The sequence below is a fragment of the Carettochelys insculpta genome, chromosome 1 (genome assembly GCF_033958435.1).
Source record: "Carettochelys insculpta isolate YL-2023 chromosome 1, ASM3395843v1, whole genome shotgun sequence".
Lineage (NCBI taxonomy): Eukaryota > Metazoa > Chordata > Testudines > Carettochelyidae > Carettochelys > Carettochelys insculpta.
Genome location: NC_134137.1, coordinates 87457014 through 87481763, shown reverse-complemented (window position 1 = coordinate 87481763; position 24750 = coordinate 87457014). Strand labels below are relative to the sequence as shown.

Here is a 24750-nt window from a genome sequence, read left to right as displayed (position 1 = left end):
CAATCTAGTGTCTGACCTCTGTAACTTTGTTCTCTCCCACAATTAATTTCTGATTTGGGGACAATTTATACCTCCAGATTAGTGGAACTGCTATGGGCACCCACATGGCCGCACAATATGCTAATATATTTATGGCTGACCTGGAACAATGATTCCTCGGCTCTCGTCCCCTATTACCCCTCCTCTACTTAAGGTACATGGATGACATCTTTATGATTTCAACCCATGGTATAGAGACTCTAGAAGAATTCCAGAGACTTTAACAATCTGCACCACCATCAACTTATGCCTCAACTACTCCACGCGAGAGATGCATTTCCTGGACACTACAGTACAAATCAAGGATGGCCTGATCAGTACCACATGCTACCGGAAACCGCTGATCACTATACTTACCTACATGCTTCTAGCTTCCATCCTGCACACACAACTAGATCCATTGGTTTACAGTCAAGCCCTTACGTACAATCGCTTTTGCTCTGATCCTACTGACAGAGGCTGAAGGCTATGAGATCTTTACCAAATATTCATAAACCTGAGTTACTCACCAGGAGAAATAAAAAACCAAAACTGACAGGGCCAGACGAATACCCAGAGACCAGCTACTCCAAGATAGGCCCAAAAAAGCAAAAGAACAGAACACCACTGGTCATCACCTACAGCCCCCAACTCAAACCACTGCAAAGCATTATTAAAGACCTATAACCTATCCTTACTCAGGATGTCACACTCCAGAAGGTCCTAGGTGACAGGCCTGTTCTCTCCTACAGACAACCTCCCAACCTTATGAGGATTCTTGCCCACAACCACAGTTTACACCGCAGGAACACCAGTCCTGGAACTTTTCCTTGCAAAATGCTCATTGCCAGCTTTGTCCACATATCTATTCTGGAGATACCATCACTGGAACTAACCAGGTTATTTACAGAATCACAGGCACATTCTCATGTTCCTCAACTAACATCATATATGCCATCATGTGCCCAGATGCTTTGAAGTCTGTCTAATATACAAAAACCTCTTAGACAAAGAATTAATGGGCACAAAACACTCCTAAGCCACAAACCAGTCAACCTGCATTTTAATGGAGTGGGCCATTCTGTTAATGAACTGAATGTTTGCATCTTACTGAAGAGGAATTTTCACACTATTTTGGAAAGAGAGGCTGCTGAACTCTTTTATATTCAAATTCAAACACATGATTTGAACTGGGATGGGAATTTTTTAGGTCATTATAGGGGCTCTTTTGCTTACTTGGCTTAATCTAATGCTTGACTCCCCCCACCCTTCTACTCTCTGATTTGCTCACCTTGATCATTTTTTTCTGATTTGTCCTCCTTGCTTACTGTTTTTGGTTCTCTGTGCCTTAAATATTGAGTCTGTTCTGGTATGGCTATGGTCTGAAGAAGTGGGTCTGTCCCAATAAATTATTCTGTTAATCTTTGAAGTGCTACTGGACTGCTTTTTTGTCTTAGATGATTTAGTTAATAAAGGCTGGGATGTATTTGATAAGATAAACATATTGCATTATTTCAACCTGTGTTTTTTATTCATATTGGATACATGATATTTATTGGAAGGAGAGAGTTTCGATTCAGAGATAACTAGAGTGGAGAATATCTGCTTTGCTGTGATCCTGTGCCTCTCCTGACATCTTGTGTTACAAAGCGGAATTTATTTCGGCCAGATCACGTGTGGGCCATCACATTAAAAAACTCAAATGTTTTACCTGAATAGGGGAAATGAATTTTCATATCATCAGAAGCACTGCAGAGCTAGTCAGAAACTGCAATATTATATTTCCAGTAATTTTTCTAGTATGTCTAGAAATGGTCCTTATTTTACTGTAAGGCCAGACATACAATTCATTCTAAGCTTTAATTTAATGGGACTCAATCTAAAATTAAAAATAACTCTTTAGGGGTTTTACTCCAGTAAAATCAAAGAACTATTTTACATGATATTGTTTCTATCACTTCAAACTTTGTTTCACCAAAAAAATCTTACCAGTCCCTGAAAAGTAGATATGGACTGCTGAAACATATATTTAAAAGCTCATTTACACAGTGCTTATGGTTTTTAAAAAAAAAAAAAAAAAAAAGTGTAATAAAAACTCTAGCCCTAACAAACATCTACCAAATTGCCACACCAGCTTCCCTTCTGAGCACCACTCCATATTAACGCCTCTAGTAAATCTTGATATGTACTGATTGAAGCAGTTGATGCTCAAAAAGTCCTGCAAGTTCGTGATACAATATGTACAGTCTCTGAGCCAATGAATGCTGTATTTAATAAAGCTGGATGGTGGCAGTGCCACATTGTGGAGTACAGAAGCATAGAAGGTAAACAGATTGTCATGCTCAAACTGGGAGTACACTCTTCCCCAGTGGGGTGTTCTTTTTAAAAGGACACCTTATCTCTTCTTGCCAACACTAAGAGTGGAGCTGATAAGGTTGCCAACTTTCCATTTTTTTCAAAAAAACAAACAAACATTATACTGTCACTTACTCCCTCCCTCCTGTACTCACCTGCTGCCTGTAGAGCTGGGGTATGAGGAGCGGACGCAGAGCTTTCTTTCCTGCCCCATCAGGGTGCAGAGGGACAGGGAGTGTCTGTTCCTCGAGTGGAGTTGGAGAAAGGTGGGGCCACTAGCAGCTGAGAAGACATGATGGGCCATCACAAGCAGCAAACCTGGCTGCCAGCCCTGCTCCTTAAGTGGCATGCCAGGTGAGGATCTCTCCTCTTGCAACAATAGTTCCTCTCAGCAGCAAAGGCCAATCATCAATGCTACAGTAACTGGACTTTCGGTAACCGGATGGTCAGATACAATTCCCAGTCCAAAACGCGACACCTGGCAAACATATCATAAGCTCTGGAATGAGCCATCTCAGCCATACCATGACTTGAAAGATTCAGTATGTTCACCTTACGTGAGAGCTACTCTGGTACTGCCACTGCCTATTTGGTACACTTAAAAAGAAAACTGAAAGCTTCTGTTGGGATTCACGTATATCCTAGATTCAGGCTTCTTTTTGAAGGAAGAGTTGGAAAAAAAGACATTTTACTGAATATTAATCCAGAGCTGTCATCTGGGGCTGCACACTCCCACTGAGAGCACACATGGAAAACATTTTTTAACACCACACAAAAAGACTGGTAAAGAATAGTGTTCAGCGAGCAGCCTCTCGGAGTACTTCTTTCTCCACATCTCACCTCTGAAAAGATATTTGATAATCTTTGTAATGGCACGTGTGAAACTATCACCTTCAGACTATGTGGAAGGCAGTTTTGTTTATGCTTTGCTCTTACATCTACTTCTTAAAGAGTCTATTCACCTATTAGACCTTTTCAGATAATCATGCTGGGTAATACATCAGGTAATACATTCCTTACTAATGGTTAATACAAATGCCCTTTAATGTTGGGATTTTTTTTTCGGTTTATTATATAAAAAGATTGTTAATATACACAGGTAAGCTGATCAGTTTCAATTCCATTCTGGATTACAAAAAAGTTTCAAGATTTTCTACATAAATTTTAAGATTTTCCTTTTTACTTATGACCCCGATATGTACATATGGATTTTCATTTTGGTCAGTAAGTCTTCAGTCATATATAGTCCAAGCCAGATCAATAAATAAAACCATTAAATCCAAACAAATCCTCTACTAAAACTGTAAAATAATCAAACTACAATTTGACATGGCACTTTATTACACAGGTGGTACAATGACATCCTGTCAGTTCACACACCATATTCTAGTAATAATCCTCATATGTTCTCTTTCACTTTTAGTTGCAAACACAATCTGATAGAAAGTAAAAAACAGAAAAGGGGCTCAAGGAATGCCATCTTGGCTCCAGTAGTGCCATCTGGGTTATTAATAACAGCAAATATAGTAGGAAGGACCTCATAAAAGCTATCGAAAGTACCCTATGCATTTTAGGTTTTTTCCAAGTAAATCCAATGCTTAAAGCTAGGCATAGTACAGCTGATTTAAAAAAAAAAAGGAGGAAAAAAACCAGATCTATTGCTTTTTTAAACAATATGGGAAAGAACACACACACACACGAGCAATTCTCAAAGATTTCCAGGAACACTGTAAGCTATTTTGCCATATCCTAAGTACACAACTTATGAGGGAAAAAAAAAAAAAAGTAGCCAAAACTACTTGGAAGGCATTCAGCACCATGGAGGACCAAAGCCCAACATTTTTTTCCACTCTTCTACATATAGCCAGCAAATAAGTTCCACTACACCTTTTTAATCAGAATAATCAATACTAAAGATACACTCAAATATGTAGAAGGAAAATGTACAAAAGAGTACAGTGAGAAATATACGTGGCTGTGTAATATGAAATATACACAAATACTAACATAGTTGTGTCATACACAAAAACTATGCTACCAGAAAAGTTATGTGGAACTGAAAAGCTTACTGCACATTCATCTTTATTTGAGCACCCTCCCCCCTCTTTTTTTTAAAATATATAAAAAAGCATGGTTACTGACTCAGCAGATATAAGGGAAGTTATAGATGTTCTATATCTTGAAATTAGGAAAGTGTTTTACAGTCTCACTAGCAAAATAGGGATATGGGAGATGGATGAAATCACTATGAAGCGGGTGTACAACTGGTTGAAAAACTGCAGTCAAAGGCTACACATACTTGGGCAGGATCTGTTGACAGAGGTCACTGTTGACAGAGAAAACTTGGCAGTACCTCTGTTGACAGATTGCGTCTACACATAAAAGCGTCTTGACAGAGCAGCTAGATTGCCCTGACCTCTATCCACAGAAGGACTGAGCAGAAGGTCTGCAAACAGAGTTGCCTGGGGAACCGGAAGCCCTCTCTGTCAACAGAGAGTCTACACAGGCACTCATGGCATTATATCAGATGAGGGAGAGGTATAACATTGCCAGCCGAAGAGCTCAGGTTTTATAGTCAAACTTTTGAAAGAGTGCTTTAGCCATGTAGATGCATATTTGGTCGACAAAAGCCAAGTTTTGTTGACAGAGGCTGATTGTGTAGATGTGGCCAAAGAATAGTTATCAATGGTTCACAGTCAAACAGTGTTTCCCAAACTTAAAACAGTTGAGTGCCCCTTTTGGGACTTTGCCCTTATTGGCGTAACCCCTCTCTCAGTGCCGTCCCAGTGCTTGTTTCCTGATTTTTAGTAATTTATTTTCTTCCACACACACCCTTTGAAATCCTTTTGTGTACCACTGGTGGTATGTGTACTACACTTTTGGAACACTGAACTGGGAGGATGTATCTAGTGGGGTCCTGCAGAGTTCTCTCTGGGTCTGTCACTATTCAATATTCTTATTAATGGATTGGATAATGGAAGAGAGAGCATGTTCATAAAATGCATGGCTGACACCAGCCTGGGACGATTGTTAGCACTTGGGAGAACAGTATTATAATTTAGAATTCACTATTTGCCAGAACTGACAAACTAAATAGAGTGCAAAGCACTACACTTCTGAAGGAGGAGAGGGCAGACATCAAACAAAGGGAATAGCTGGATAAGCAGTAATACTGTTGAACAGGATGTGCTAGCTCCAGTGGATCACAAATTAAAACACCAGTCTACAAATGGGATGCAGGTGTATAAAAGGCCTTTTATTTGGAATGGTATTAATTGGAGTGTCATATGAAACCCTCCAGGACGCAACTGAGGCCCTAGGTGGAACACTATGTTCAGCCTTGATGAATGAGGTCAAAAAGAGTCCAGAGAAAAGCTACAAAAAGGATACATGGTTTAGAAAACTTAATCTATGAGGAAAGAAAGAAAAACTGCTACTGTCAAATCTTAATTTCCAAAAGTTTGAAGGCAAAGTAAAACATCACCCGACACAGAACACTTGAAATAAATACAGATCTAGAATTCATTAAGCCACACAGAGTAGTATATAGCTGTGTCGTGTGATCACCATTGTTGTAGGTACCTGCTGAAATCAGATCTGCTGAATACTACTGCTAGATTTAAGGGAATACTATGGATTAAGAGGAACCTGAAGGACTAGGACACTGGGGGCTTATGATCACCTGGTGACACGTATTGGCAGGTTTGTGTCAGAGAGCCTTAAAAGAAGCTCAAAAGCTCCAAGTCTGGAGCACCACTCTAATGTGAACAGCTTTTTGCATGGGCTAAAGTCAACACAGGTCTTTAGAAATATGTTGGATAATACTTTCTAACATCGCAGCTCTTACCCTTTTCTAGGGCAGGTTATTTAACTAGCTGCCAATCTTTGGTGGAGTCATCCCATCTTCTACTTCCACACCAAATTCCATTATCATCTTCTGGGGCTTGAACAAGTTTGTTAAATCCTGTTCAGTAGTAACTATGAGACAGCCACGCCCTAAGGGTAAACAATGTTAGCATTAACCAAGGTCATTCTCGTGGACAAATAGTACTGCTCTGTCCTACCAAATAAGAGTCTGCAATTTAATTCCTACTCAAATCAGCAAGAGTTGAAAGAGATCTGAGTAAATGTAATCAAGTTAATGCAGTAAACCCCAGAGATAGCATACTGTCACTTTGAGCCAAAACTCCTACTCCAAGTTGTTTGGTTCAAAGTCATAGCCAAAAGAATAGCAATCCAAAAAAGGTACTCACACAAGAATGCAGTACACATGGTATGACACAGAATTAGGCAGTGATAATTGATGGAAAAGCCATTGTCAGCGCCCAAGGTTGTATGAACTTAGACCAAATGCCAAGTCAAAGAACACCAAAAAATCACCTCACTGAAGGACAGTTTCTGTGTCAGTCAAGCGAGTAAAGTGAATAACCCATCTTCTCCGCTTACTAGCTCCTACAAATATGCAATCTTAATAAAACCTATACTGAGACTGGTGGTGCGGGCGGGGGGGAAGGAAGTCTAGAATGAAGCTTTTCTAAAAATGTTCTTTCATAGCAAAAGAACAGATGTGCAGTATGTTGCTAGTAAAGCAGTTATCTTCACACAGTACTGCTGAAACAGTATCTTTCAAAGAGAACTCCCATCCTGCAGAGAGTGATTATGAAGGGGGGAGAAAAAAAATTAATGCAGTACTTTCCCTGGAGACTTAACTTTATAAAACCACAATACACTACAATGGAGGAAACTGTTATTTTAATGAAGTCTGAAAACTTTGTGGTCTGGATTAAATGATAAGTATTTCGTAGACTCATGAAAGGTCGTGTGATTGAACTTGTGATACTAACTTTTTTCTGGCTGCTGATGCTAAGTTATGTTACCTTCTGTAAAAGTATGGCTGAAGTTTTCTAATAAAAATCATTTTATGATGAGCAAAGTCATGTTGATGAACTACAAGTATTTGAAAAATGATATATATTTTCTGTCTAGTCTAATATGAGACTAAATTTCAATTCAACTTTCTGTATGAAAGTCACTTTTTCAAGCAAGTGAGAGATTTATTAAAATTCATAGCACCTTTACTTCAACTACACATTCCTCCATTATGACATAGTGAAGGTTATTTTAAGACGTTGGAATGTCATTAATCAGTGCCCCTTAGTTGAGCAATTTGTAAATGATTAGCTCCCAGGCACAACAGTGAAACAAAGTGAAGCCTGACTAAACCAATTTGATTTGACTATTAAAATTATATGCTGACATTTTCAAATCCTATTGCCAGAGCTCAGCACCTATTACTAAACAAGAGGAGTTAAAAACATAAAAGCAAGTTATAAGAACCAAGAAATAAGCTGCAATATGCATCCCCAGCAAGAGCTGGGGCACATACTCCTACTGATATTTTATACCTACTTGTATGTGTTGTTCGAAACCTAATTTGTACTTCATTCATTAACATCTCCTTGAAAAAAAATTTGCTTACACCGTTTCTTGCTGCCATGAGTTTTGCTTTACCCCGTCAAGCATGTATATATTGTCAAAATATATACATAAAGAAGATCAAATACAAATTGTTGAAACTCATTCTTCCCAGAAAAGACAATATTTAACACGGGCCTGGCTCTTTGCAAAAAGAGGCACATAATGTTGGACTGCTGTCACTCCTATGGTAGATGTCACTATTCATTTATGGGATCTGGAAAGTGTTTAGGTATCTGTGATGGATTGGTCAATCATACTAAGCTACAGGAGGGTGTTATGAGAATACAGCAGTTCAGTAACAGTAGACTTAGTGAGAGCTTAATTCCTCAAGAGGTCATGGAATTTCTTTGATTCAGGTTAAAAACAAAAATTCTAAAATTTAAATAAAAAAGGGATTGAGTTTACAGAAGTTAAGGTAGGGAACTCCTATGTGCAAAGTTAGTCATTGTTGCAACAGCACACTTCTTTAAATATGCTTTAGTATATTAAGTATAGAGTACAAAACTCTTCGGATTTATGTTTTCCACTCAAAAATTAAAGAGAACACTTGTCTGAAGTTCAGGACCTGAACTAGGCTATGGCTAAAAGACTACCTAGACTTATGGGCTAATTACAGATATAAACCCAGGTATCTCAGGGTATGTCTACACTGCAATCAAAAACTCAGAGCTGATCTGGCCAGCTGACTGGGGCATGAGCTAAGGGGCTGTTTAACTGAGTTGTAGACGTTCTGGCCTGAATTCCAAGTTCAGTCTAAAAACTTTAGGTCACATATTACAGGCTGAACCTCTTGAATCCAGTATCCTTGGACCTGATCAGTGCTGGATCACAGGAGATCAACATTGTCTAGCAGCATAACCAAACACTTCCACTGCTTACGGGGCTCTTTGAGGACATTTAGAGGTAAATCAGAGTTAAATAATAGCACAGAACACTGACAACCAGGACTGGTGGCTATAAACAAACTTTATGGGACTGAAGGAAACTCGGCCACACCCATGATAAGCACACATCTGGTTAACTAAAATCATGCCATAACATGAATACTGCTGGATCAGAGTGCCAGATTAGAGACATTCAGCTTGTACCGTCAATCCACAGTAGAGAATCCTCTGAATATATACTTGCTATGAAAACTGAAAGTAAAATAACCACACCCCCCAAGGGGAAAAGCAAAGAACTAGCAATTGTGGCAGCCTTAAAACTGGCTGATGTTTCTCCCAGTGAGGAATGCTGACTTCAACAGAAACATCACTAATTAAGCGCTAACTTGTTTACTACAAAAGGTTCATATACTCCTACTTATGGAATACATTACACTTTCAATCTTTGTAGTAAGCAGGTATTCACAGGGAGATCTTGATATGTGAGTAAATTTTCAGACCCAACCCATAGACCACAAATTCAAAATGTAACGTATCCTCCATTTTTACGAGTAAACTTTTCTAAACTAAAGATCAGCAAGAAAAGGATAATTTCTAAACACAGATGTGACAAACATCCCTACATGCAACACACCGCTTACTTTCTTTTCATACCTAAACAGATGTGGAGAATGGAAACCTAAGTCTTTCTGAAGTACAGGGAACCAATTCTTTTAGTATCTGAGTTCAGGCCATTTCTCAAGATAGATTAATTGTAATGATTTGTCTCCACAAGAACACTGCAGAGATTTAGTTAAGCCAGTACAAACACCTTATCTGTACACTTCAGTTTAAATGCTGCTTTTCTGATTTAAAAAAAAACACTTCTAATCAAGTTAAACCTTAAAAACAAAACAGTGGAAATAAAGTAGTTAGTAATCCTGTAACATGTAGCTTTGAGGCTGGAAGACCCAAGTAATCTTCACTACACTGGACTCTAGGGTATACTCTTGCCATAAAACAAGTTTGAGGTTTACAAGATCTTACATAATTTAGCAGCAAGAAATATTAAACTATAGGTAAGTGATCTCTCACCTATTAGTTTTCTTATGTTGGTAACAGCAAATTAGCGAACAAAAAAAAAAAAAAAAACAACCCACCCCCCACACAAACTTTAGAAGAGGTTTATAAACTTATGTCATCTAAAATTGTTTTGACCCATCATACACAATAGCTGCTTCATACAGATATTACATCACTTTAGATACTGGGGAGATCAAAAAACCCCAACCAAAACATAAATAGAAGGACTACAGAGAACCTCAAAAGGTCATCATCAAGTCTAACTCCCTGCAATAACAGCAGGGCCAATCATCATCCACAGCATCCTTGACAGATGTTTGTCTGAAAAAATTCCCATAATGGAGAGTCCACAACCTCGTTAAGCACCAGCATGAACTGTAACTGCCTTGACAATTAAAAAGTTTTTCCTAATGTCCAACCTAAACATCCCTTGCTGCACAATTTAAGCCCGTTATGTCTTGTCCTATCATCCGACATTAAAGAGAATACTTTTTCATACTTCTAACAAATATCTAGGCACTTGCATAGGTTAAGAAAATAGGACTGCAGTGGTGTGCGTGCTGAAGCATCTAAGGTTTTGGGCATTCCAACCACATTCCCCTACTTTCCAGTTTCCTGTCCATCTTGCCCCATGCCCCTGTCAGCCCTACTGTCCCCCATGTCCTGCTCAGCTGCTGGCGGCATGCAGAGGGGCTCAGTCCCCAAGTCCCACCCAGCTGCTGGGTCCAGACTCCAGACTTTTGGCACCAGTTCTAAGGAACAGTGAGGGGCGCAGACAAGCTGTTAGGTCCCCATTCAGTCTAAACAAAACCTTTTTTTCTTCCCCCCCCTCCCCCCAGTTTTTCCCCTCTTATGTCAGGTCTTCTGGACTTTTCATCATTGATGTTGCTCGTCTCTAATTTCTCCATGTCTTTCCTGGATACAGTTTTCCAACCAAAACAATCACCTTGGAGTAAAGTAGAAGAATTAATTCTCATTTCTTGCAACACAGTCCACGTTTTTTTCTGGGCAGGGCACAAGCTGTTGACTTATCTTTAGCTTGTGGTCCACTATGACCCCTAGTTCCCTTTCTACCCTATTCCTCCCTAAGCACTCATTTTACATATATGAAAGTGATTGTTTTTTCCTATGCAGAATGCTTTGCATTTTTGTCTTTATTGAATTTCATTCTATTTGTCTCAGCCCATTTCTTGATCATGCAGATCATTTTGAATTATGACCCTAGCCTCCAAAGTACTTGCAGCCCCTTGTAGCTTGGTCTCATCTGCAAACTTCTTAAGTGTACTCTCTATGCTGCGATATAAATCATTGATGAAGACATTAAAACAGAAATAGCCTCAAACTGATCGTTGTGGATCCTTATGCATTTTGCCCTTGCAGCATGATGATGAACCACTGGATAACCATTCACAGAGAAGAGTTATCTATCAGTTATGCACCTAACTTATATTAGCTCCCTTTAGGTTGTACTTCAGTAGTTTATTAAACAAGAGGGTCTTGTGGACTATCAAATGCTTTACTAAAGTCCAGAAACACCACTTCCCCCTCATCCATAAGGCTCGTTAGGTCAGGCCTGCCGATAGGGGTGTGGGGATGGGGACCAGTTGCCCTAGGGCCCTGTCTTTCAAGAGGTCCTACTTTGGAAGCGATGGCAGATGGAGCTCTGCGCCCATGAAGTGCCTGGAAGCACTACTTCGCAAATCCATATGGCTGGGGGTGCAATGCCATGGTTCCAACAGCACTAAGGGCAACTGCACTTGGCCCTGACCCTTCCAGGGTGCAAAGCCAGGTCCTCCTCCCAGTTTGCCCTGGGGCTTGTGCCGTATGTCAGCCCTGCTGTGTTAAGTCGACAAATTCCAAAAAGCATCCACTACAACAATTACTGCCGACTGACACAAAACAGCAAGTTCCTTCAACTTGAGGTATAACATGACATGTTAAGGCCTGTTTTGAAATAAATGTATTGCAAACTCTTAGGCTATTTGCTACTGCATTTGATTGGTAGAATGGAAATATGCCAGTTGCTTTTGGGTTTTAAAGAAGTCTGGCATAAAATGAAAAATGCTGACTTTGAAGTGGAAAGCTGCCAATGGAATATGTCAGTGGAATGTTGTGTTTAAATTTTCAAATGGGACCAACAGCAAAAAGTTTTTAAACCATGGCTGGCAATAACACATGGTTATCAGTGAATATGTGGATTAGAACAAAGCATCTGAGCAGAAGAAAATGAGCTACCAATATTTCTTGTGTTCTTTGCAGCACTTTACCAATTTACAGATATTCTAGGACAGTACAACAACACTGTATTAGCATAATAATGACTACACCACAATTAAAGTGAGTTGTCTGTGCTTGCTAAAGAAGGATGGCACTGCTTTATAGCCAGAGGTGTTGTAGGCGGAGGGAGATAAAGTCAGTGACTGCTGCAAAGAGGTGGATGGTGGGCAGCTTCTTTGTGTGGCTGACTCACGCCCTGAAACATGAGATCCAAACAAGAAAGATGTAAGCACTGAGCAGGGGAAGCTTACTCCCTAGCAGAGGTGAACAACAGGTTGGTTTAGGACCTGCTGTAGGAATTATGCCAGTCCCTCCTTTTTTAGGGGAGCTGGGAAGGAATTTTTCCTGCACTACCAGATTGGCTTCAATGGAGGGAGGTTTCTTCACTCTTTCCAGAGTTAGTGTCAGGGAGGAACTTTTCACATAAGAGGTGGTGATGTTAGGCTATATGTCACAACTTATTTTGTACAGATGAGCAGATGCCCAGTGCATGTACAAGATAAGGAATGAATCCAGTGACCACATAGAGGGCCTAGTAGAGGACTTTAAAGGAGGTAATAGAAATGGGAATAGGATGGGAGAGGAGGTTTTGAGGACTCCTCTGATGGGTACAGTGGAGAGCTAACCCCACCTTCACCCAGTTCTCATCACCCCCCGCTTAACCCCTCCTACAAAGGTAGTGGATGGCAAGGTTCAAGCCCTGGGTTGGTTGGCGATCTGCTTGGAAAGGCTTGGGGAACCCTGGCTAATGATTTAAAGTCACATGGATTGACCTATATTGTGCATTTCATTTGCCAGAAGTCCCAAAGTATCTGTACAATAGGATTTGTGCCCTGATTAAAATTCATATCAAGAGCCTCCTCTCCTTATTTCCGTGTATCCAGAAAAACAGGCATTTCTTGACACTACAGAGAATAGAAGCAATTGGCTTTGGAATGTAAGAAACATGAATATGGCATGGAAAGTAGGGACAGCACCGAAGGAATAGGCGAGATCCATTCTAGTGGCAATACTCAAGAAAGGACATGCATTGGAGTGCAAGAACTACAGAACAATTGCCCTAACAAGTCATCTGGGCAAAGTGCTGATGGTGATACTGATGGAGAGACTAAGATCACAGACAGAAGAACATCTAGTGGACAAGCAAGCGGGATTCAGGAAAGATACAAGTACTGTACAGCAGATATTGGCATTAAGATTGGTACTGGAGAAAGCTTGACAAAAGAAAAAGTACACCTATATTTGTTTTGTTGATTTTCAGAAGGCATTTGACAGTATAGATCAGAAAGTGACTTGGGTGCTGTTAGAGTTGTACGGAGTGGATAGCAGACTAATATGGTTATTGAAGGATATGAATGCTGGTGTAGACACAGTCGTGAGAACATGCAGAGAGTTGGGGAGTTGGTTTAGAATGAGTAGAGGTAAGAGACCAGAAGATCCAATATTGTCGAGCATCTTCATCATGCATCTAGAGAGAGTGGTGGACAAGATCAAGGAAGAGGTAGAAGAGATATCTGTGCACAGGACAAGAATTAACAACTTCAGGTTTCTGGATGATATAGCTATTATTGAGGAAGATGAGAAGAAGCTAGCATAAATGGTGCAGATGCTAAACAAGGAAGAGAAGCAATACGGACTGATTATGAACACCGATAAAACAAAAACAATGGTATTTGGAGATAAGAAAATACGAAGGAAGATCAGTGTAGACAGGATTGAACTAGAGAATGTAGAGAAGTTCACATATCTGGGGAGAAACATAATGTATGATCTAGCCTGTAAGAAGGAAATAGCATCTAGAACAAAGAAAGCAAGAGTGAGTTTGAAGGTGATGGATAAGATCTGGAAAAGTAAAGCAATTAGCTTAGGAATGAAGCTGAGCATCTTGAAAACATGTATTCGGCACCATGTTGTATGGATGTGAGCCGGGTGATAATGAAAGATTCGAAGAGAAGAATACTGGCTTTTGAAAGGAGTTGTTGTAGAAAGATTGTGAGATTAGGAATTATATAGGCAGATACAGCTGAAAGAGAACCTACTGCAGAAAGTTACACAACAACAGAAGTTATTCAATTGGGCATATTTCTAGAATAACGAACAGAAGAAAAATCAAGACCCTGGTATTCAGCATAATGGATGATTCAAAAAGAAGAAGCAGACCCCGCCCCCCACAGAGAACAGGTAAATGATATAGTACATGGGTGTCCAACCTTTTGGCTTGCCTGGGCCACATTGAGTGAAGAGGAATTGTCTTGGGGCGCATATAAAATATATAACATAGTTAGTGTATATAAATCACATAATAATGTTAAAAGTTTACGATCTTGTGGGGCTGCATTACTAGCTGTCGATGGCCACATGCAGCCCGTGGGCTGGACACGCCTGATACAGTAGATTGATGTGGAGCTAGTCTACAGAAACTAAGCCACTCCACACTGGACAGGGAAAGATGAAAGGAAATAGTGAGAGGCATCACACACCAACTGGTGCTGAGCTCATGGTTGTCGATGATGATGAGAGTTTGACAACTGGAGACTCCAAACTGATAGTTTATGATTTAACTGGACTTGTACAATTTTCCATTGGCCAAATAATCTTCCCTGGAAATTAGTTAACATTAGTTTTGTTATTAACCTGCTTCACTGTGATAAAGATCTATCTATGCCAAAAAGTTTTAAAAGTTGCATTATGTCAATTTTACCCTACGTAAAAATAAATCCGCACCAAATGTGAGGTTTTAAAAGATCATTGGAAGTCATTGCCATTATTGTCTGTCAAATTCAGCATAAGTTAGAAAGCATTCTGGAAAACCCTGGGTATTAGGAGGAGGTTAAAAAATGTAATTCTCACTGAAGCACAACTCAGGGTAGAAAGAAACTTACACTGGAAGAATCCAGGATTAAAACCAGATTAAGCTTGCAAAAAAAGACTAAATATGATTATGTTCACAAACTTCTCTATTTTAGCTTAGAACAATCCTTTAAGCTAACCCAACACACTGGAGATGCCTAAATTCACAGAAGTTAGTCTTCTAAAATTCACAGATCATTTGGGAATGTTACACTAATATATAGATAACTTGCAACATCAGCTATCTGATCATTAGTTTTGTGATTGTGTCAAATGTCCTAGAATTATTTTGAATATCCTAAGATTTTATGAGGGCATGATGCTAACCCTCTAACTAGCCTAAGGCAAGTAATGCTCTGCTTTTACATCTCCCTTGGATCCTCTTTTCTTTCCACAGCATACTCTTATGAGTGCACTATTTTGAAACTAAAGAGCTGAGGGGAGGGAATTTAATGTTAGCAATGTTTATAAAGCTCATTTTCTCTGCCACAGAGCCATCCTCATGTCATAGGGAAGAAAGGGGCATGGAAAGCCAATTACAAACATACCGCAAAACAAGAACTGATTCAGTAAATCATTTTAAAAGGAATTGTCATCAGACAGACTATTTTATTATCAAGAATATAAAATGTTAAAGGAGGAAGTCTGTCACATTTGAAGAGTCTGTATTATTGCTCTGGGTTAACCATTCTGGTCTTTTTCTCCTTTGGTTACAAGTGATATATTGGACATGATAGTTCCATAGCTTAAAACTCCTCAGCCAAAATCACCAAGAGCAATGAAACAGTTTCCTATGAGCCAGACTCCTGAGAGTAGTGAAGGTAGTTATTTTATATTAAGTCTCTAAAGCCAGACATAACAGAGAATCAAGTGCTTCAAATTTTGGCTATCACAATAAAATACAACTACCTAGCTCATATGCAACGTTCTTCAGTGGATCGTAATAAAATTTTAACCATCCAGAGCTGTCTGTGGCCAGACAGTCACAGCCTACACATGGTACAAATGCTGCCCAGATTGATAATCCTGAGGCATGAAAACGATATACTGTTCTGACTGAGTCTCTGTTTGTAAGACATCCAACATCTACACGCAGATCCTAAAGATTATGGCTCCTACCACACAGAATGCACCCAGTCTCAGAACGAAACAGGAGTTGAAATGTGAGCATTTCCTGTCTTGCAGAGAGAGAGAGAGAGCGCAAGTGTTTTCACTGGCACCTGAAGAACAGCCTCTTACCCTCTTCCATTAAACTGAGCTCACGACAATGTTTTTGTTCCCAGAACTCATGCATGTATGACAGGTCCTTCAGAGGCATAAACGTCCACTGTGTTTTAATTTATGATTAAATTTATTATTCAGGGAAATGCAAGACACTAGTTTAAAGATACATCCAAAAAAGGAGAGGGACAGGAATTTGCTAGACCTGGAACCCTTCCCTGTGACTTGGTCTTCCCCCGCCTTCTTTCGTGTAAGTTCCTTTTTTCTCATCCAGAAAGTTATACAACCACACTATAGCACTGTGGCGTTTAACTGTTACAGAACATATAAAAGCATGTAGAATCACAGACGAGAAAGGTGATTGGGCTCATTTTCCATGAGTAAGTTTTATTTATTTATTTAAAGACCATTAATTCAGGGGAAGGTGGCAATATCATTGGAAACATACATTTTTCTTGGTCTACAGAATACCCAAAACTCACTCTATCCAGTCCATACAAAATGCTTTTGCTCAGGTCACATCACTCCCTCCATGAACACTTTCACTCTTGGCATTCCCTTGCACAGATTCAGACTTTGTCCTTTTCTTAACATCTGTAATATATTCCAGTCTATTTCTTGTTATTTACCTGAAGGGATTGAAATAAGCAGAGGATACATGCTGCAGCTATGCGCCAGTTGTGACCAAGGACACTTAAAATATAGTAGACATACAGCCAATCATGAATCTAACGTAGCAGTAAAATATGAAGTTTTTTTTTAAAAATATGCTTGAGTACATTTAAACCCAATAACCTCCTGCATAAAATAAGCAATTTCAAGTGTCTGAACTAAGCACAGAGATTCTGTGGGAAGAATCTGGTTTGTCTAGCCTAATTTGATTTCACGTTCACATCTCTCCCTAAGAGGTCACCCACCTCTCTTAATAGCCTACTACTGTATTTCCCTAGTCCTCACCTCAGCCCCCAGCCACACCTGATAGACAACTCGATCTGTTCGAGTACAGAGGGAAGAGAACACATTTAACCGAGACATGACGAGAGATCAGAGGTTGAAATATCCCTCACCCCATCTCCTGTGAAATTAAACCTACTATCACCTCCAAAATTTCAACATTGGTCACCCCTGTGACAATCCAAAGCATTATATTGGTTGGGTATAATACCTTCAGAAGCTACTTGTCACTGAGCATACCTGCAGAGCAGCAGAGAGAGCTACTACTATGGAGCTCCTTTCTTCTTTTTCATTATTTCTTTGCTGGGGTTTGTTTCCTACCTAGTTTGTAATTAGAGAGCTCTCCTCATGTAAACATAGATGAACATTCCTGCTTTACTAAGCTTCACTCTTTGGAAGGGAGAACAAATCTAAAATATAAAAGACTTTCTTTAAAAAAAAAATTCGGTGGAAAATGTGTATTTGGCTACACTAAAATTTTTCAAGAACATTTTTGTTTTACTCCCATAAGTACTACAACAACAACTTTTCAGTTACTGAGGGAAAAAAGTTTCCATTTTCCAGGTGGCAAACAAAAATAGCTTCCAATTAGCTGTAATAAGTTCTCATTCAGAATGGCAATTTAAATATTTCTGCCTCAAAAATTCACACAATAAATGTGGTATTGATAATGAAGAGTAGTAAATAAGACTGATGATGTGAGCCCTTGAAGATATTCAGTCAGAATCAGCAAGCCAGATAGCCGAATAATACTGACCAGAAGAATGTACTGAAGTAAATGAAGGGATTTTGGCAAAAATAAATAATCTAGCAACTATATTTTTGCCATAGGCTGAAGCCAGTTTAGAAGAGAATCAGTTTCTTGGAGAACTTTGGATTAATACCTTAAACATTTTAGAAAGCTTCATCATCATAATTCTTAAAATAGTCATCTAATAAATTCAATATGTCCATTTTAGATGCCACTGATCTTAAGGACTCAGATTGCTGTTCAAAGGAAATGCTTTTTCATTCCATTAAGAAAATGAACCATACTGGTTTCATTTTAGTTAAGATATTACAGAGTCTCTTCCAAAAGTAAGTTAAGGCCCTTCTAGTTGGTTGCTGTAAAAATGTTTATTTAAAACAGACAGCACATTCAATATCAAATAGGTTGATCCTCACAATGCTTTTCTCTTTTAGAAAACACCAGAAACTTCAGCCACCACGCTCAAAACAGTACTGAAAGGTTAAAACATTAGTTTTCCAAGACACTGAAGAGAGATAAAAAATAAGATTGACAGCCAAGTCTCAACTAAATTTGCACCTATTTTATTGTGTGTGTTGTGGGTTGCACCAATACTTACATTTTAATTCTCTCCTATTCATTAAAAGTTCCCAGGACTGGCCACACTCACTACTGATTACAGAATTCAAAAGGGGAAGGGTGGGGGGGAAATCACTGCTTAAAATAGTACACACTGAACTCCTATAAAGCAAGGAATTTCTAAATTGACAGTAAGCAAGGACCTCGGAACAGAAACAGCTTCCTGAAACAATTTCTCCTACATATAGGTTATTGGAAGTATATGCTTAAAACTAACAAAGATATTTGCAATGTATTGATTCTCTGACAATTGTTGGTTTTTACATAACAGTAAGTAACTTCTCCCGCTTTTATATTTTTTAAAAAGTTTCTCTTACACATATATTTCATATTCAATCTTGCTGTTTACTTCTGTTCTCTGGTAGATTACGGATATAAGGAAGTCTAGAGGAAGGGAGTGGTGCTTACAAGGAACAGTTGGAATGTGCCTGGTTTCTGTAATACAACAGAATCCAACTGTTTTCCACAACTCTGCAAGGTTATATTGAATATAATACACCCAAGTGCCCATTAAAAACTTCAAAACTTTGGATGAAATAGTCATGTGTGTGATGGAGAAAAAGGTGTTACATGAAGGAAGTTATTCTACTGTGGAAAAAGCTACCAAGAGCACTCTGAATATGGAAGATATTATTCAAAATGTCTGTTCACTCCTGAAATGTGGAAGGAAAATATTAGTGGCCCCACAAAGCTGATGAAAGGTTCAGGTCACAGTTCAAGAACACAGAAGCAGAGGAGTAATAACAGTTCCATGATTGACTGTAACTATGTCTAACTGTCATTTAGAACAAAAGAAAGCAACAAGTAACTACACACCCATCTAATCTAAAAGACCAACTAAGAAAAAATGTTCTAATGTTAAATATTAGAAGTATAGAAGACGCACGTAAAAATTAAGCACCTTTATTTCTAAAAACGCTGAACATTAGCACGCAGTAAGATTTCAGAGAAATACCAAAAAACCAATTATTTGCATGAATAAAAGAAACAAAATGTCTTCAAAAGCTACTGTAAAGGAAACAACTAGATCTACATGCACACACGTTACAGACCTGTGAAAAACAAGATCCTAAAGTGTAAAAAAAAATTGCCAATCCGCTAAAATATCTTTATATTCCCAAACAAAATTATTATTCCAAATCTGAGTCGCACTCCCACCCCCAAAAAGCATTCACTTTTATTACTGAGGAAAGAGAATTCCAGCTACATGTAAGAGCTGAGCCCTCACCTTCTAAAATAATCTTACTATCTCTTCTGTACAAAATTCTTGACAAATCACTTTCATAATTTTGATTAGATAAGAGTAAAGGACCTTTTCATGTTTTATTTTCATCACTATTTACTTTGCAGAGTACATCTTGCACTGACAGTCCACAACCATGCCTTAACTGGGATTTAGCCCATGCAAGGCCCATGGCCAAGAATACACACACACACACACACACACACACTCTTGAAGCTTTAACTTAGAGGCTTAAATACGTCCCTTATGTGGACAGTAAGATCGCAGCCAAGACTTTCACAGCACAGCTATAAAAAGGTCTCCAGAAACTCGCCCACCCACGTTTTATGGTTTGATCATAGAGTTGTTCAGTAATGGATACCATACAGGCAGCACCAAATACAGACTTTACTTTTCAACGGTACAGTTTCATTCTGAAAACATTCAGGAGACTGACAGGCTTTTAGCATGCAACCCAGGCATACTTTTCACCATGGTTAGCACAACTGAAGAAAATAATAGTCTGCTCAGATCACGTTCCTCTAGGCAATGAAATGAGACAGGAATGCCTATTATCACCACACTTATTTGTCCCATCTGCTGAAGCAGACCATACATATTTGATTCTCTTCAAGCATGGCTTTGTGAGGGAGGATCTTTAAGCAAATGCAGGAAATACAACCCAAGTCATCTTTACTTCACTGGCAGTAACCATGAAAATATACAGTAGATATGCTGGCTTTATAACGAGTTCCACCAGCAAAGTCATTTGGTGACCAGATGTTAAGTGACCATTTCATTGGATGCAATTCTTACATAGTATGCCAAAATTGGAATGTTATTTTAAGGAACTCTGGTTGCCTTTTAAGGAGTAAGCTATAACCTCAAGATAAAACACACTGACACTAACATGCAAATTAAATATTTTGTTTCAAGATACCTGTAGCATAAAAAGGACTCAAAATTTTAGATCACAAATTTACATCACCACTACACCGCAATGTTCCTGCACAAGAACTGTAGTTCAGAATTGATTTTTTTTTTTTTTTTTTTTTTTTTTTTTTTATAACTAACTGACATTCACAGTGACCATGCATTTAACAAACTAGTTAATGGTTCTCAGAACAGGTGGCTATTTGTAGAACTCTTGATCCACTGATTAATGGTAGGAGGGAGGCAGGAAATCCACATACACTGGTCACAAGAGGTCCCCCAACATTTTGCAATGCTGAGTGGTCACTCAAGTATCAGTTAAAGTTGTATCTTAGATGCACAGGCCACATAGCTTCACTTCAGTAGCTTTTTCAGTAACTCCTCTCCTTAACAGGATTTGCACGGATTACTGCAAAGGAGAGAGATCACTATAAAGATCATGAAATTGTAGAGACCTTTACAACAAATGCTACTTGACCTTTGCTGGTTACGTTTCAAACTGTTTCAACAAGCAACTTCAAAACAGGTTTGAGTTGCTTTACCTGTATGTATTCTATGGAGTCATCAACAATCCAGAACCACCCTTCCTTCTGAAATCTTTGAGGGGCAAACCAAGGGCTCACTCCCTAAGCCTAACAATAATTTCTATCTACTATAGTATGTAGGCATCTTTTTCCACTCAGATTCATTAGAAAGATTCTGTAGGCTGAGGAAGGAGGTAGTCTGCTCACACATATTGAAGAAGTGAGCAGGAGAGAATGAATTCTAAGCTTGCTGCTATTAAATTCAACCTATTCCTTGCACCCCTTAGACACGAGTTGCAAACTCATGGCTGGCAGGCCATCTACAGCCCGAGCAATGTCACAGTCTGGCTGGCATGTGAAGTCCCTGTGGCCCAGGGGACTGTGTCCATATCCTTCCCCGTGCTCAGCCCCCACCCTGCCATTTCCCACCCATGCTCAGTCCTCTTCTCAGGGTTTAGTAGGAGGCCTGGCACAGGGCACGAGAAGGGGCTAGCCACCCCACACTCCTTGCAGCAGTAGGAACTGAAGGGAAGCGGAGCCACACACCAGCCTCTGCTTCGCTGCCATCTCCTAGGCCAGCCCAGTTGCTCTGTTTTACTGCTCTGCACTCACTTCTCTGAGATCAAAGGGACATGCAAGCAGTACTGGGGAGCTAGCAGCTGGAAACCAGCCGCTCTAGACCCACTGTGCTCCTGGGGGTGGTGGCACAGGCTGCTGGGGGGTTTTAATCACCTGGGGCAGCAGGAAAGACTGGGGGGATGTGTGTGAGAGGGATGATGTGAGCCTCCAGGCAGAGACCAGAGACACAATGGGAGCGGAGTAAAACATGGAGATCATCGCTTCCTCCCAAGTTCTGCCAGAGGGGGGTGCCTGCTGGGTCCCAAAACCATGTGAAGAGTGGCACTGGCCCTAAGGTAAATCAGGTTTGAGACACTTGCCTTAGATTGTACTTACAGTAGCAGGCAACTCAGGACCCATACTGAATTTAACAGCAAAAGCAGAGCTTCCGCTCTTCTAACTAGGAAACAGTTTTGTCAAAATACAGGATGTCAAGAGCAGAGTTCTACTCTGATCCTGGTTTTGCTCATGCTTACTGTGTGACCTTATCCTTGGGAAAAGAGAGCTCTTCCCCACTGTAACCATATTTTAAAGATAGCGTTTCTCATATCAGAAATTTATGCTAACTGTAATTAGATCTCACCTACAGAAGCAAGGTGGGAAATGTCAATCAAGATTATAGAAAACTTGGTTTCCAATGACCATTCAGGCATCTCCACTGTAATGGTCTACGAAACTAATGTTCTACTGAGCTCTGGTTTAGATAGTTGTCTGCATAAGAATGCCTGAAAATGTTTTTTTGTTTTGTACTCAAGAACTATTCTCTGCCACACAGAAAATAAGGACATACCAAAAACATCTAACTGTCTGAAAATGGTCAATCTCCCACTGGAGCATTGGATTATGTAGTCCCATTTATTTTTACAAAAACAGCAAAGACTCCTCTCCTCAACCCCACTCCCCACCACTGTAGGGCCATGCAGGGGCTCTGGCAGAACTGGGACTGTGAGCTGGCTGGGGCACTAAATCCCACCAGCAGCCCCTGACACTTCCCTCCCACCCATGCTCAGTCCTCTCCTCAGGGTCCTCGAGAAACCCTGTCGAAGAGGTGCTAGTAGATAGTATCAGCACATGCCTCTACAAAAAAAAGCCCTGTATAGTCCACAAAGATACTTTTGACCATGGAATGCTGTCCATCTTTCCTTAAAAACTGCACTTGCTGAAATCTATGTCCTTTAGTAACAAGACCTATATTCCCAAGGAACGTACCATTATACAGTATTCAAAATGGACCCCTTCCCGTTATAAACATTAGCACTAATGACTATCTTATGTTCCTTTCTTTTACTCATCATGTTAAAACATTATACCAAAGTACAACCATGGTATCAACTAATGGAGGATTCATCTGAAAAGGCAATAAATTGTAGTTCACATCAAGTTCTCTCTCTCAAAAAAAAGATACACTAATTAGCTAGTCTTTATATTCTTTCATCTTTGTCTAGTGTTAGAAGGTTTCACTTTGCACAGTGAAAAAATGTCTGTTAGAAATACTCACTTTCTTTGAGACAATGAGCTTAGACCGCATGGAAATTGTTGATCTAAAGAAGCAAGCAGAGATTTTCAAAAACTGAAGCCTAACCGGGGGTAGGTATTTGGAAACCTTCTTGATTTTCACCAAACAGCACGTTCCATAGTTCATCTATTTTAAAATGTTACTTTCAAACAAATGGATTCTTACTGCTTTATTTCACTAAGACTGCATCTACACTAGTCCCCTTCTTCCAAGTTTGCAACTTTGAAGTTGCCACAGGGAGAATTAGCCTAATGAGGTGCTGCACTTGATTATTACTCCCCGCTCAGGCTGATTACCATGCCCCCTTTGGAGAAGGTGGCTAGTGTAGACACAGCCTAGGAGTCAAAGTACTGAATTTTTAGTGTTCACAAGCAAAGGCAACAAATTTCAGATCTTAGGACTTGTTTACACAGCGCAGAAATACATTAATGTGAATTCTATCATGCCACCAATATGTTGCAGGCTAAGTGGTCTGCTGGTGAATGCTAAAATTCGTTAATGTGTTAAAGTACTGTTGAAATTTTATCACATTGGGAAACTTTACAGGGCCAATACCTACTGCTCTGTCTACAGTACAGTCATCTGTCAACAGAAGTTACTGTTGGAAGATAACTTCTGACAAAACTCCTGTCGACAGACTGCAGCCAGACTGCCTGGTTGCTCTTTCAACAGAATGGTGGACCGGAAGCATAGCAGACAAGGCTGCCCAGTGACCCAGAATCCCTGTCTGTCAACAGACGGCCCCATGGAACATCCACATAGCTTTTTTGTCTTGAGAGGTGAGGCAGAAGACTGTCAACAAAAGCGACTGGTTCTGTCCTTTAACTGTCAGGAAAAGGCATTTTTAGTGTGGCTACTTCAAGAGTTTTCTCGATAAAACTCTCTAGTGTAGATATAGCTCAAAACAGTTAATTGATAAAGCCAAAATTACTAGTACCAAGTGACTTGTTGATTTTAGTTAAATCAAGTTACAAAAAAACACACAAGCTGTAGCAAGAAAACAGCTTGAATTTCAGTTAGTCTTCTTTTAAGCCAGAGAAAATACATTTAAATTTACATTTAGATTTGCCCTGAACATATAGGAATTTTTTAAAATTGTTTGTAATTAGGGTATTATAAACATTTTATATTTTAAAATCCAAATATTATCCATCCAGATAAGATTACTAATTGTTTGAGACTAAATTCATAATTCTGAAAGAAAGTATATTTATATTACACTATGCAAGCTAAATAAAGCTTTAAACTTCTGTTTGTATGCTATGCAAGTACTGCCAAATACTTTATACTTGCTACTGGTCTTTGTGGGCTATTACTGGTAGAAGGGAGGATTTTTTATTGTAATTACCAGACAATATTAAATAAAAAAAAAAGTAAATTTTTAAAAGTTTGGTTTTCAAATAGGTTTTTATTTGGAGTTAGTCATCTACTGTAATATGCACCAACTTAAAAATAACCACTCAAAGCAGAAG

General features: G+C 39.3%; 1 protein-coding gene across 7 annotated transcripts in view; it reads right to left on the bottom strand.

The window, feature by feature from the left end:
* The window catches only part of LMO7 (LIM domain 7), a 200724-nt gene that overhangs the window by 174036 nt on the left and 1938 nt on the right, over window positions 1-24750 (bottom strand). The window lies entirely within an intron of this gene.